This window comes from Castanea sativa, chromosome 9 (genome assembly GCF_040712315.1).
Source record: "Castanea sativa cultivar Marrone di Chiusa Pesio chromosome 9, ASM4071231v1".
Classification (NCBI taxonomy): Eukaryota; Viridiplantae; Streptophyta; class Magnoliopsida; order Fagales; family Fagaceae; genus Castanea; species Castanea sativa.
This window is the reverse complement of record NC_134021.1, coordinates 33169325-33181848: the sequence shown is the minus strand read 5'-3', so window position 1 is coordinate 33181848 and position 12524 is coordinate 33169325. Positions and strand designations below refer to the sequence as shown.

The following is a 12524-nucleotide window of genomic DNA, read 5'->3' as shown; positions in this document are numbered from 1 at the left end:
AAAGGCACACATTAAGACATTTATTTTTGAAAATATTTTTTCAAAAATTGAAAAAGTTGTCAATACTTTTTCCATTCTTGAGAAATTTTTTCCAAAAATGATTAACTATTAGAACACACATTAGCAAAATCATTTTTTTTAATTATACCTAAAAAAATATGAAGTTAGAAATAAATAAAAAATTAAATTTAAAACAGCATTTTGAAAAATTGGCAGTTTGAAACTATTTTACCAAATGTTTAAAACTTTTTACCGATTATTAAAATATTTTTAAAAAATATTTTTGGCTTACGTAAGAAGATCTTCTCTCTCAAATAGGAATGGCAACGGGTCGGGTTCGGGCCGGGTTTTTGCATACCCGGACCCGACCCGCGGGCCAAGACCCGAAACCCGGACCCGGCCCGAATAATAATCGGGTTTTTTTCTCGGGGCCCAGACCTGCCCCGCCGGGCCCCGCGGGCCCCGTTTAACTTATTGGGCCCAAATTTAGCCCAACCAAAAAAAAAATTTGAAGCCCATTAAATTTTTTTTCCTAAATTCAAGCCCATTCAAGTCATTTAACATGGCCCAAATGCCAAAATTTGCCCTGTTATATGGTAGCCAAATCATTTACCTCCATTTATATCATTATATGGCACCCAAAATCATCTTATATGGCAATAAATTACTTAAAAAGCTACAAAATAAATCTCACAAATCTAAGAAATTACAAAATGTCTTATCCTCCACAAATCAACAAATTAAAAAGACTAAGAAATTGCAAATGGTTTAGAATAATTACAAACCAACAAATTAATCTAACAAGTCTAAGAAATTAAAACGGCTACTAAATTATTACAAAATGTTTAATCGTCCACAACTGTGACACAACTCCCTTCCTCTTCATTAGGCTCCTTATCATCAAGAATTGTTTGAAAATCACAATCACCAGACATAGTTGAAGAACCTACAACAACAAGGAATTAAAAAATGGAATAAACTTCATCAATTTGTAACAAGCAAATATAAAAATACAATTTTGATTTTATAAATAAAAATTAGACAATTACTAACCGTTGATTTCACTCCATAACCAATTCTGAGCACACATCATTGCCTCTATAGTCTTGGGATGTAGCCTACTACGGTGTGGACTTAAAAGCCTCCCACTAGTGCTAAAGGCAGATTCTGAAGCAACAGTTGTGACAGGAATGGCTAAAATGTCTCTTGCAATCCTTTGTAAAGTAGGATACTTGAGACCATTACTTTTCCACCATCCCAAAATATCAAAATCTTCACTTCTCTTCAACACTCCCTCATCAATGAAATAATCAAATTCCATTCTAGCACTCCCATGTTTCTTTGAACTATTGTTCACAAACAAATCAAAACATGACATTGACCCACTCAACCTAAACTTCATTTGAGCCGCAGGGCTTGAAGCACTACTTGCAGGAATATGAGAACTTCCTTCATTATTTGCAGGGGACTCATCTAGATCTCCATACTCATCAAGCAAATCATAACAAAGATTCTTTATTTTTTCAATCTCCAAATTTGAATTATCACCATAAATGTTAGGATAATAAAACTCCAATAATTTCATCTTATATATTGGATCTAAGATAGCAACAACAGCCATAACAACACTAACATTAGCCCAATAAGAATTAAATTTAGCAAGCATGCTTTCTGCCATTGTAGCTATCATCTCATTTGAAGACAAACTCCATTCATTCAATGCAATTTTCAACTCACACACCAAAGTAAAATACATATTAGTTGTGGGGTACTTACGACCTGAAAAAAACTCAGTCACACTATGAAACAACTCCAACTTCCCACAAATATCTTTAGCTAACTCCCAATCATGATCATATGGCAAAGAAGAATAAGATGTTTCACGTTTAGCCAAACGAGGAAAAACATCTTTATAAATCAATGCAGTAGAAAACATTAAGTAAGTTGAATTCCAACGAGTTTTACAATCTAAGACTAACTCTTTGGTGCATTGAACACGCAATTGTCGTGCATTTTCTTCAAATTTGCCTCCTTATTGGTGATCCAGTCCAATAAATCACACTATCACGAATCCTTTCAATACCATCACCAATAAGAGACAATCCATCTTGAACAATTAAATTCAAAATATGTGCAGCACATCTCATATGCAACATAGACCCACCCAACATGAGAGAACTAGTATCAAGCTTATTCAAGAGAAGTCTTATCATAGCATCATTAGTACTACAATTATCAACGGTTATTGTAGACAACTTCCTATCAATATTCCACTCTAAAAAGCAATCAACAAGGACATCAGCAAGGACATCTTTTGTGTGTGGAGAAGGAACATAAACAAACCTAAAAAAATAATAGGAATAATTATAACATAACTCAATAAACATTATAAATGTAAAGTCTTTAACATTCAATTTATAGATAAAAAAATTACCTTAAAACCCGACTTTGCAACGTCCAAGTATGATCAATAAAATGAGCGGTAATGACCATAAACCCTCTCTTTTTGTTACTTGAAGTCCACATATCAGTTGTAATTGCCATCCTACTTCCATTCTTGTCCGTCATCTTCAAAGCTTTCTCCCTCTCATTATCATAGATTTTAAGAATGTCACTCTTCAAAATATTTCTTGTGACAAGTTTAAACAACGGTTGAAGAGAAACCACAAATTCTCTAAATCCAATGTGGTCAACTATTGAAAGGGGGTATTCATGTAGGATGACCATACGAGCAAGATTATTCCTCACTTTGCCTTGATCAAATTGATAAGCATTTAAACTCATAGTTCCATCCACCTTATTTTGTTGTTTAATTAACACTTGTTGTCGCATATCCCTTATATCTTTAAACTTCAACCGTGGACATCTTGCTAAATGATTACGTAAATGGGTTGTACCTTGGCTAGAATCACCCAAGTAAAGTTTGCTACAATGATGACATTGGGCTTTAATTTTTCCATCAACTTTCTTCCTTGTAAAATGATCCCAAACATCTGAGGTAGTCTTTCTTTTTCTAGTTGCATCCAACTCCAAGCCCTCATTTGTAGGCTCTCGCTCTCCCTCTCCCTCTCCCTCTCCTCCTCCCCCTTCTTGTTCCTCTAACTCTAAGTCTTCTCCTAAGTCCACCGTTGGGGATTTTGGACTCCTAATTGGTTCAAAAGTTTAGGAATTAGAATCACAACAAATATACTTAAATTTATTATGTGACATACTCATTGATTAATACGCACAAATTCATAAATACACAGATTCACAAATTCTATCAACCCAAATATAATTAAACATAATTAACTACAAATTCCAAACGCTTACTCGTTGTTTAATGGGCATAAAGGTGATGGTGATCCTGAGGGTGAGCTGCTAGGCGACAATGGTGAGGGTGAACGTGAAAATGGTGAAGAAGGCCGCATAGCTGGCAAAGGAAAACGTTCGGTTCTCAAGGGAGAGCCACTTGGCGAGGAAGAACTAGATTTGTTTCTCAAGGGAGAGCCTCTCGGCGAGGAAGAACTAGATTTGTTTGTGTTTTCCATCTCTGTTTTAGGCTCTGCATTCACAACAAACACAAAATCATGTGACATGAATTACTTGATAGACTAATAATTTTGAAGTGATTTTTTATAGGGTCATATGTGTAGCAGTGTAATTATATGATATAATTATCAATTGGGATCAGTAAGCAAAAAATTATCAATTGGGATTTTTTTTTTCTTAAAGACATTTGAAACAAGGATTAATCATGGTACTGAACAATGACATCCAAGTTTTGGCGATGTGTATACTGAACTCAAGAGACAAGTTAGGAATTCGACAACTTCTTACACACTAATGAGCAGTGAGGTGCGCCTACAAGCACTTTGTCAAAAAATTGGCTAGACATGGAGTTACTAGCTCTCTGGCACTTAACATGCAGAGCTGGCCATCTACATGTGTACCAAAATGACATCCAACTTTTGGTGATGTGTATACTGAACTCAAGAGACAAGTTAGGAATTCAACAGCTTCTTACACACACTAATAAGTGGTGAGGTGCACCTACAAGCACTTTGTCAAGGATTAGCTTGACAAGGAGTTACAAGCTCTCTGGCTCTTAACGTGGTATTCAAAAATTTTGGACAACAGTGAACAGTCTTCCAAATGCCACCAATGGTGTACTTATAGACTCTCTAAGAAATTACCAATCAGTCAGATAAGAAATTGTCAAGGTTTGCCCTTGTTTAAGGAGAATCAGTCAGATAAAAAATTACCAATCACACCGGAAATTACATGAATACTTCCCATTTTAATAGATAAAACTTCATATGTTGAGGATTTTTCAATGGATATCTACAGAAAATCATATCATCTCAGCTAGACTCTAAACAATATAAAGCTCTTCACCCCTAGAGTATACCATTTTCTAGTGCAAACATGTTCCACCATAATTACCAGAGCCTTACAACTGTAGAAAGGAATACACAACAATTGGGATTTTTTTTCTTAAAGACATTTGAAACAAGGATTAATCATGGTACCAAAAATCAGAGCAATTACTGGGAAAAAAACTAGTTGAGTGGCAAAGGAAAAATGTAAGACCATGAAGATGCCCAAACGAACTGGATGTTTTTTCAACCATTGCAGGTTTAACCCATCTACACTGTAACATAATGATGTGTAACCAGAGTTTCTGCAAACAGAATTTGTAACCAAGATATATTTCTAGATGATTATTCAAAATAAATTATTAAAAAACCAAAAAAATTACAGTATTAGCTAAAAGTACTCTTTCTGAGCAATAAATAAGTACAAATTAATTTTTGCTACAAGCTTTTAGATCAGATTAGATATTTAAACTACAAAATTTATTTTTGGTTTTTTTTTTTTCGAAACAGAGTTACAGAGATGATCACTTTCAAAACCATAAAAAAAAAAAAAAAGCATCACAGAGAGAATCAGATTAAAATTCTAATCCAACTGAACTAATTATAAACTAAATAGAAAGCATATATAAAATCGAGTACCTGAAAGGGAATTGAAGTAATAGAATCGTCACCGGTCTCTCCAAAGTTCAACAAATTGTAGTGGCTTTCCTCATCGTTGACCGAATCGAGTAGCCTTGACCTTGGCCTAGCACCAGAAATGTCCGGCACAGAGACCAGAGAAAAGAGAGTGGAAGCGTAGAAGCCAGCGAGGAAGAAGGAGGAGCATAAGAGAATGACAGACGGTAACCCTAGCTTGTTCGCCTTCAGGCTCAGGCTCAGGCTCAGGCTGTGTGCTGGCGAGGCGAGGCGAGGGCTGTGTGCTGGCGAGGCGAGGTGAGAGCTGCGGCTGGCTGTGAGTGTGAGAGAGGCGAGAGGGCAGGGGCTGGTGTGAGTGTGAGAGGCGGCTGGTGTGAGTGTGAGAGAGTAGAGAGTAGAGAATTAGGGTTTCTTACCAAATCAGAAAATATATATATATATATAAGGGGTATTTTAGTAATTTCATATACCGGGTATTTAACCGGGTATTTATCCGGGTCGGGTTCCGGGTCGGGTCTGGATTTTTTTGATAAAACCCGGACCCGACCCGAACCCGCTTCGGGTTTTTTTTTTTAAATCCATACCCGACCCTATTCTTTATCGGACCGGGTAAAACCCGACCCATTAGGGTCGGGCTAGACCGGGTATCCGCGGGTCGGATTTAAATTGCCATCCCTACTCTCAAATTGTACACAGCTATGGATTGCAAACACTGTAGAAAAAGTTAATGCATGTATTCGATTCACGAAATAATTATTGCTACATGAGAGCTTTTGTTGTATGTACTACATGTAAGTACATATACATGTGTAAGTTGCAATATATGTTTGTGATATTACTTTGAAAGTAAAATAATAAAGAGAAAATTTGAGGAGGGGGGGGGGGGAAGGTTTTAGGCTCGCTCGAGTGAGACCATTGGGCAAACAACAATACGATCAATGAACAAGAAGATCATATTGGAACTCAGCCAAGCCTGCTTGAACAAAATATAGGCAAAGCATGAGCATCGTGTAAGCAAGGATAAGTGGGTACAAGTGAGGTCAAGCGATCTCTCACTCGATGCTCACCTTAAATCCATCTAAGCGATTTCGTAAAGTTCGCTCAAACGAGGGAGTTACAAAATGCCCAATAACCATATAAGTCCTTGTTTGGTTCGGTGTTTTGGACAAAATTTCATGATGACATTTTCAAATAGGGTTTTTTTTATTTTTTTTACATATATATATATATATATATATATATATATATATATATATATATAGGGATGGTAATTCGTGTTTATGGGTCAAGTTTGTGTCGTGTCAAGCCATTAGTATTTGGCTATACGGGTTGACCTGAACCGGACCTATTTAATAAACATGTCAAAATTTCTCAACCCTAACACAACCTGTTTATTAAACAGGTCAACCCGACACAACACTTTTAACCCGTTTAATTAACAAGTCATGTAAAGGTGAATACAATAAAATTACCCGTTTAATAACATGTTTGATTAATAGGTCATACCTGACCTAAATAACTACATCAATTCTCACATATTTAAAATTAAAATACAATTACAACCATAAATATAGTAATAAAAATTTAATTACAAGCAATAATAACAAAAGTTAATACCTTTATAAACTAAAGAGGTTTGTATGTTGAACATAAACCTGGCCTATTTATTAAACAAGTTAGCCATGTCGATCTAGACGTGATCCGAATCCATTTAACCCCAGCTCATGACCTGTTTATCAACAAGTTAGTCGTGTCGGGTTCACAGGTCGTGTCAGATTTTGCCACCCTTAGTTTTTTGGCGTTTGGCATGACTTTCAAATTGTACATTTTGGGTTCCTAAATGAGTTTCATTGCATTTTCACATTGGACCTTTGGAGCTGCAATACCAAAATGCGTAAAAACACTATGGTTACCATTGGAAAGTTTCTATCTTCTTCTTCTATTACCTTTACGTCTTTTCGAAAAACCCAATTTTACCCTTACTTTCTAACAATAAAACATAAAATTCTACAATTTTAATATGTCATTGTCGTCCACAAATCTTACAATCAGTGCATTAAAACCCTTCTAAATGATCCCAATTTTTTTTTTTTTTTTAAAAAAATCTCCTAAATCAATACTCCTTTAAAATCAAAATTCCTTAACAAGAAAAAACTAAAAAAATCTTTAATACATATATATAAATTGACTATAGGAATATAACTGTCATTTACTCCCCAAAAAATTTGAATATATATATATATATAAATTGCCCTTACGCCACCAGCCTTAATGCTTCAAACGCACAACTTCGATTTAAGTTCATATCCTACTCCAATGAACGATTAAAACCAGATTCTACTGAACAACCACTCTCTCTCTCTCCATGTAAATGATTGGCAGTGAATTTTTTTGACAACAACTGAAGAGGAATAAAATGAGCACGACGGATCTACGTGGTGGATGTGACGACGCGGGGATGACGGATTGATGGTCAACAGCCAGGGAGCTCGGATCCACAGTGGACAGATAGATATAGCACATTAGTCATTGGTTCTGTTAATTCTAGAATAGGGTTTTCACTTTACGACTAAGTCTGGTATGGCTTTACTTGGTCTCCTCGAAAACATGCAGAAGAAGAATCCTTGTGTCACACGTTTAAACCTTGATCAAGGGACTCATATAAGGAAAAGAATTATGGGAGGTGTGTAAAAGGAAAGAGTTCTAATTCTATAAGGAAAAGACTTCATGAACAAAGCACGGGAATTAAAACCCTACACTACTATAAATACTTTAAAACCCTCATAAATCAAGATACGTATAATTGACTCAACTCTGGCACTTTAGGGTTGTGAAAAACTCTAACTTGACCTTCAAAGGATTTTTGGCGAGCACCACACCAGTACTCTCTGTTAAGTCTTCTCTTTTCGTTTTGTAGGTGTTGTTTTGATTTGGGAGTGCGTGCAACTTACTAGTGATTTTTCGGCATCATCAACAACAATGAGGTGTTACTTAATGGTTGATAAAATTTCTTGTATTGAACAATATTATTTTAATACCTGGTTATGTGTTTTTCTACATAAAGGAGTGGTTGTCGTTTGATTTTTTTTTTATTTTTTTTTTTAGAGAGAGTTTCATCTTATAGCGTTTGCTTCTGATGATAGCTCTTTATCATCAAACCAAGATACCAATCAATTTTTGGTATAGGCGGGGATTGAATCACATATCCCTTATTCAACTATCAAAGATTTTACTAGTTGTAGTTTGATATTAAAGTTTCGTTTGGATTGTGTCTGCATTTTCACACAGATGCATTTTTGGCTTCTTTTTTTTTTCTTTTTTTTATTCAAGCGCCTGGTACACTGTTCATGGGACATGAACAGTGCATCAAGGCAAATGCATAGTATATTCATTAATGAACAGTAACTGAAAAATATTTTTTTTATTGTTTTCAGTTTTTAGCAAAATAAGCGATATCCAAACGCACACTAATTGTGCATTGCATGAGTGGTTTACAACACTTCAATTCTTTTTCCTCTTAAAAAAATTATGATATCTTTTTGAGATATAACATAATATTTTATATTTAAATTTGATAAGAATAATGCTTAAGACACACCAAAATCCACGACATATTTAAGTGTCATTTTATGATTGGTACATCTATTTTTTTCCTAGTAAGTATTAGCGCGTAGGGTGTGCGCGGTTCGGTCGGCTACGTTTTTCCTCAAATTTGTTACCGAATCGATAAGGATCGATTTTCTCATAATTTAAATTGATGCATACCATTTAGGGTCGGTTTTTCAACTTATAGCAGTGCGGTTTCTTGCGGTCGGTTTAATCGGTTTGGTCAGTTTGAAACATTAAAAAAAATTTAATATAAAAAATATATTCAACCTGTTCACACATAAAATCTGTTCAATCTGTTCAACAAACAGCAACAAAATCTGTTCAAATTTCACAGAAACTTGATAAAAGAAATCTGTTCAACTTGTTTACACAAAATATGTTCAATCTGTTCAAAAAATAGCAACAAAATCTGTTCAAATTTCACAGAAACTTCATAAAAAAATCTGTTCAACTTGTTCACACAAAATCTGTTCAAAAAATAGCAGCAAAATCGGTTCAAATTTCACATAAACTTCATAAAAAAAATTTGTTCAACCTGCTCACACAAAATCTGTTCAAAAAATAGCAACAAAATATGTTCAAATTTCATAAAAACTTCATAAAAAATCTGTTCAACCTGTTCACACATAAAATCTATTCAAAAACTTGTTCAATTTATTAAAAAATCTTTTCAAACCATTTAAATCTGTTCACACATAAAATTTATTCAAAAACCTGTTCAATCTATTCAAAAATCTATTCAAATCTGTTCACACATAAACAAATTGTCCAAATTTCATCATTTTATTCACACATAAACAATTTGTCAAAATTTTATCATAAACCTGTCCAACCTATTCACAGTTTCACACACATGACAAACTGTTTTTCACTTCATTCCCTTGCAAAAATGTTTTGAAATTGCCTCAATAAGAGTTTAACTCCCAAAACAGTATTATGTAACATATAATATTATTAGCGTCACTGTGTGTGTTAGTGTCAATAATAATAAGTATTAATGTATCCACTTAATAACGTATCACAGAACAATTTGTTCTTGTCCACAAATGCCAAAATAACGACATACAAATTAAATTAGCATTTAGGCAAAGAATGATAATTGCTTGTGTCCCCAATGATAATCCCACCCATGAGTAATCAAATAACTACCATCAATAAAAAGTCCACTACCAATAACATGTACAAATATAATTAGTATATAGGCAAAGAAATGCTAATTCTCGTAAGTCTTTTGTCCAATAAGTCTGTGCACTATGCATCATTTTAAACTATTATAAAATACTAAACAAAATAAAATAAACACGTGTTAATAACAATAAAACGTTTATTAACAATAAAATATTTATAATTAGCACAAACAAATGATAATAGCAAGTATAGTTATATAATACTAACTATTAACTAACTCTAAGCAAAGAGCAGAATATTACTTATCATCATCCAACACAATGGTGTTTGGATACTCCTCCATAGGTATTGGGCAAACCAATGCAATTTCTACAATCTCAATCAAAACAAAATGATTCTTAAGCATTGAGCAAATAAATAAACAATTGATGTATACAACAAACAAAATGAACACATATATTTTTACTAATGTCAATCTCAAAACCATCTATATCCTCCACATTATCCATGCACTCTCGAAACTTTATTGGTCTTTTTTTCTTTGTATCCTTCAACCAATTCTAGGTACAAATAAGGGCTTCAACTGTATTAGGAGATAGTGAACTACAAAACGAATCCAAAATACAACCCCCGTACTAAAAGCAGACTCAGATGCAACTGTAGAGACAATAATAGTTAACACATCATGGGCAATTTGAGAAATGACTCGATATCTAAAATAATTCATTTTCCACTACATCAAAATGTCAAAATCTTCTATATCAGGTCCTTAGAAGATTCCAACAAATACCTATCCAACTTAGATTTGCATTCCATATTGTCCTTATCCACCAAGTGTTGCTTAAACCTATTATTATAGTTTTTAATGTGATCAGACAATGAAACATTACCAACACTTGGCCCGAAATTCCTAAATAATGAAGCACTACTACCACTACCACTACCACTAGAACTCGAAACTCCATTTTGACTCACTTTCTCTATATACAACCTCTTCAATGCATCTTGAACCTTAGAGCTCATTGCATCCCCTCCTATCCATTTCCTGAACCAAAACTTGACATACTTCAATCTATATTTTGGGTCAAGAACAACAACAACAACAACAACAACAAAAAATATCAAATTGATATTATTTATACTTCCCCAATACTTATCATATATTTTTTTCATTTCTACCGCCATACTTCTCAAAAGTGGATCCCCATCAACACTACACAATTGTTGCAATTGATTTTCAATGCTAATTAGCTCATGGAAGTATGTATTAGAAGTGACAAACAAGGACCCAAAAAATCTAAGTGTCGTCTCATAAAATATGCCAAAAAATTTCACAAAGGTCTTAACATTTTCCCAATCAAGATAGTAAGGAGGACCAATGGGCCTTTTTCCATTTCCATCTGCTTCGCAAAAATAAAGTTTGTAATGTCCACCCTCCTTTTCCAACCTATCAAATGCTTTCACAAATTTTAAAGCACAATCTAACATGAGATAAGTCGAATTTCACCTTGTTGGCACATCAAGGGATAACAAACATTTGGCTTTAATTTTCTCATTGTTTCAACACATTCTTAAAACTTCTCAAACCTTGCGGGAGAGGTCTCACATATCGCACTACATTTTGAACCTTGACAATTGATTCATGAATGGACTTCAATCCACTTTACACTATCAAATTCAAGATATGCACACAATAACACATATGCATGAACTCACCACATAATATGCTACTATCTCTTTCTTTTGTTTTCTTCTTCACATAATCAGTTGTCATATCGTTAGAACTAGCATTGTCCATAGTAATTATGAACAACTTGTGCATATCTCACTTTAACAAACATGACTCATCCACTCTACCTATGGTGTCCCCTTTGTGATTAACTATAGGGCAAAAGCTTAAGATTTTCTTTTGGTAAATCCAATCCACATCAATGAAGTGTGCAGTGACTACCATGTAGTTCAAGTTTTGTATTGATGTCCAAATATCCGTTGTCACAAAAACTCGTTATCTAACAAAAGCCCTTATCAAAATATCTACCTCACTATAATAAATCTTCATACAAGCCTTTGCAACGGTAGTGCGATGAGGAATAAGAAACCTAGGCTCAACTATTTTCATCAATTCTTGAAAGCTTTGACACTCCGCAAATTTAAAAGGTAACTCATCAATAATGATCATCCCTGCCAACGCCAACCCTATCCTCTCTTCACTATAGTTCGCAACCACTAACATGTTTAAGCCACTTTCCCCTTCCCTCTAAGCTTAGACAGACAAAATTTTTTGTTTATCAATACGAGGAAAAGACCACTTCTTACACACCTTCATGTCTTGCAACATGCTAGAAGTACCATTTTTCTTACTATGGCAATTTAGCAATTATATTGATTTTTATATGGGATCAGGACTAGCCAACTTAATGAAGTCCTGCCATACTATAAATGGATCCTTACCACTTTGTTTAGGTGACAGTAGGGCAAGTGATGCACCAAATCCAAGTGAAGCATCGACATTTATCTAATAAAAAAATTTACAATCAACAAAAAAAAAAAAAAAAAAAAGTTTCCACAACAATGTCAAATTATAATTTTTCTAGCAAATACAATATCAAATAGCTCACTCCCAATCAATGAATGTCACAACCAGTTTCGATAATAATAATAACTAATCAGTTTAGTTACAACAAGGCAACAACAACAGACTAACAATCATTAGTCATTACTCAACAATTCATGTCACTAAAAAGTCATTATGAATTTAGTCAATAAGTTTCTCTCAAGATCAAATTTATTTTT

The 12524-nt window shown here is 34.2% G+C and overlaps 1 pseudogene; it reads right to left on the bottom strand.

The window, feature by feature from the left end:
• Nucleotides 1-680: 680 nt before the first annotated feature.
• On the bottom strand, nt 681-10754 carry LOC142609067 (zinc finger BED domain-containing protein RICESLEEPER 2-like; annotated as a pseudogene).
• Nucleotides 10755-12524: the final 1770 nt, after the last annotated feature.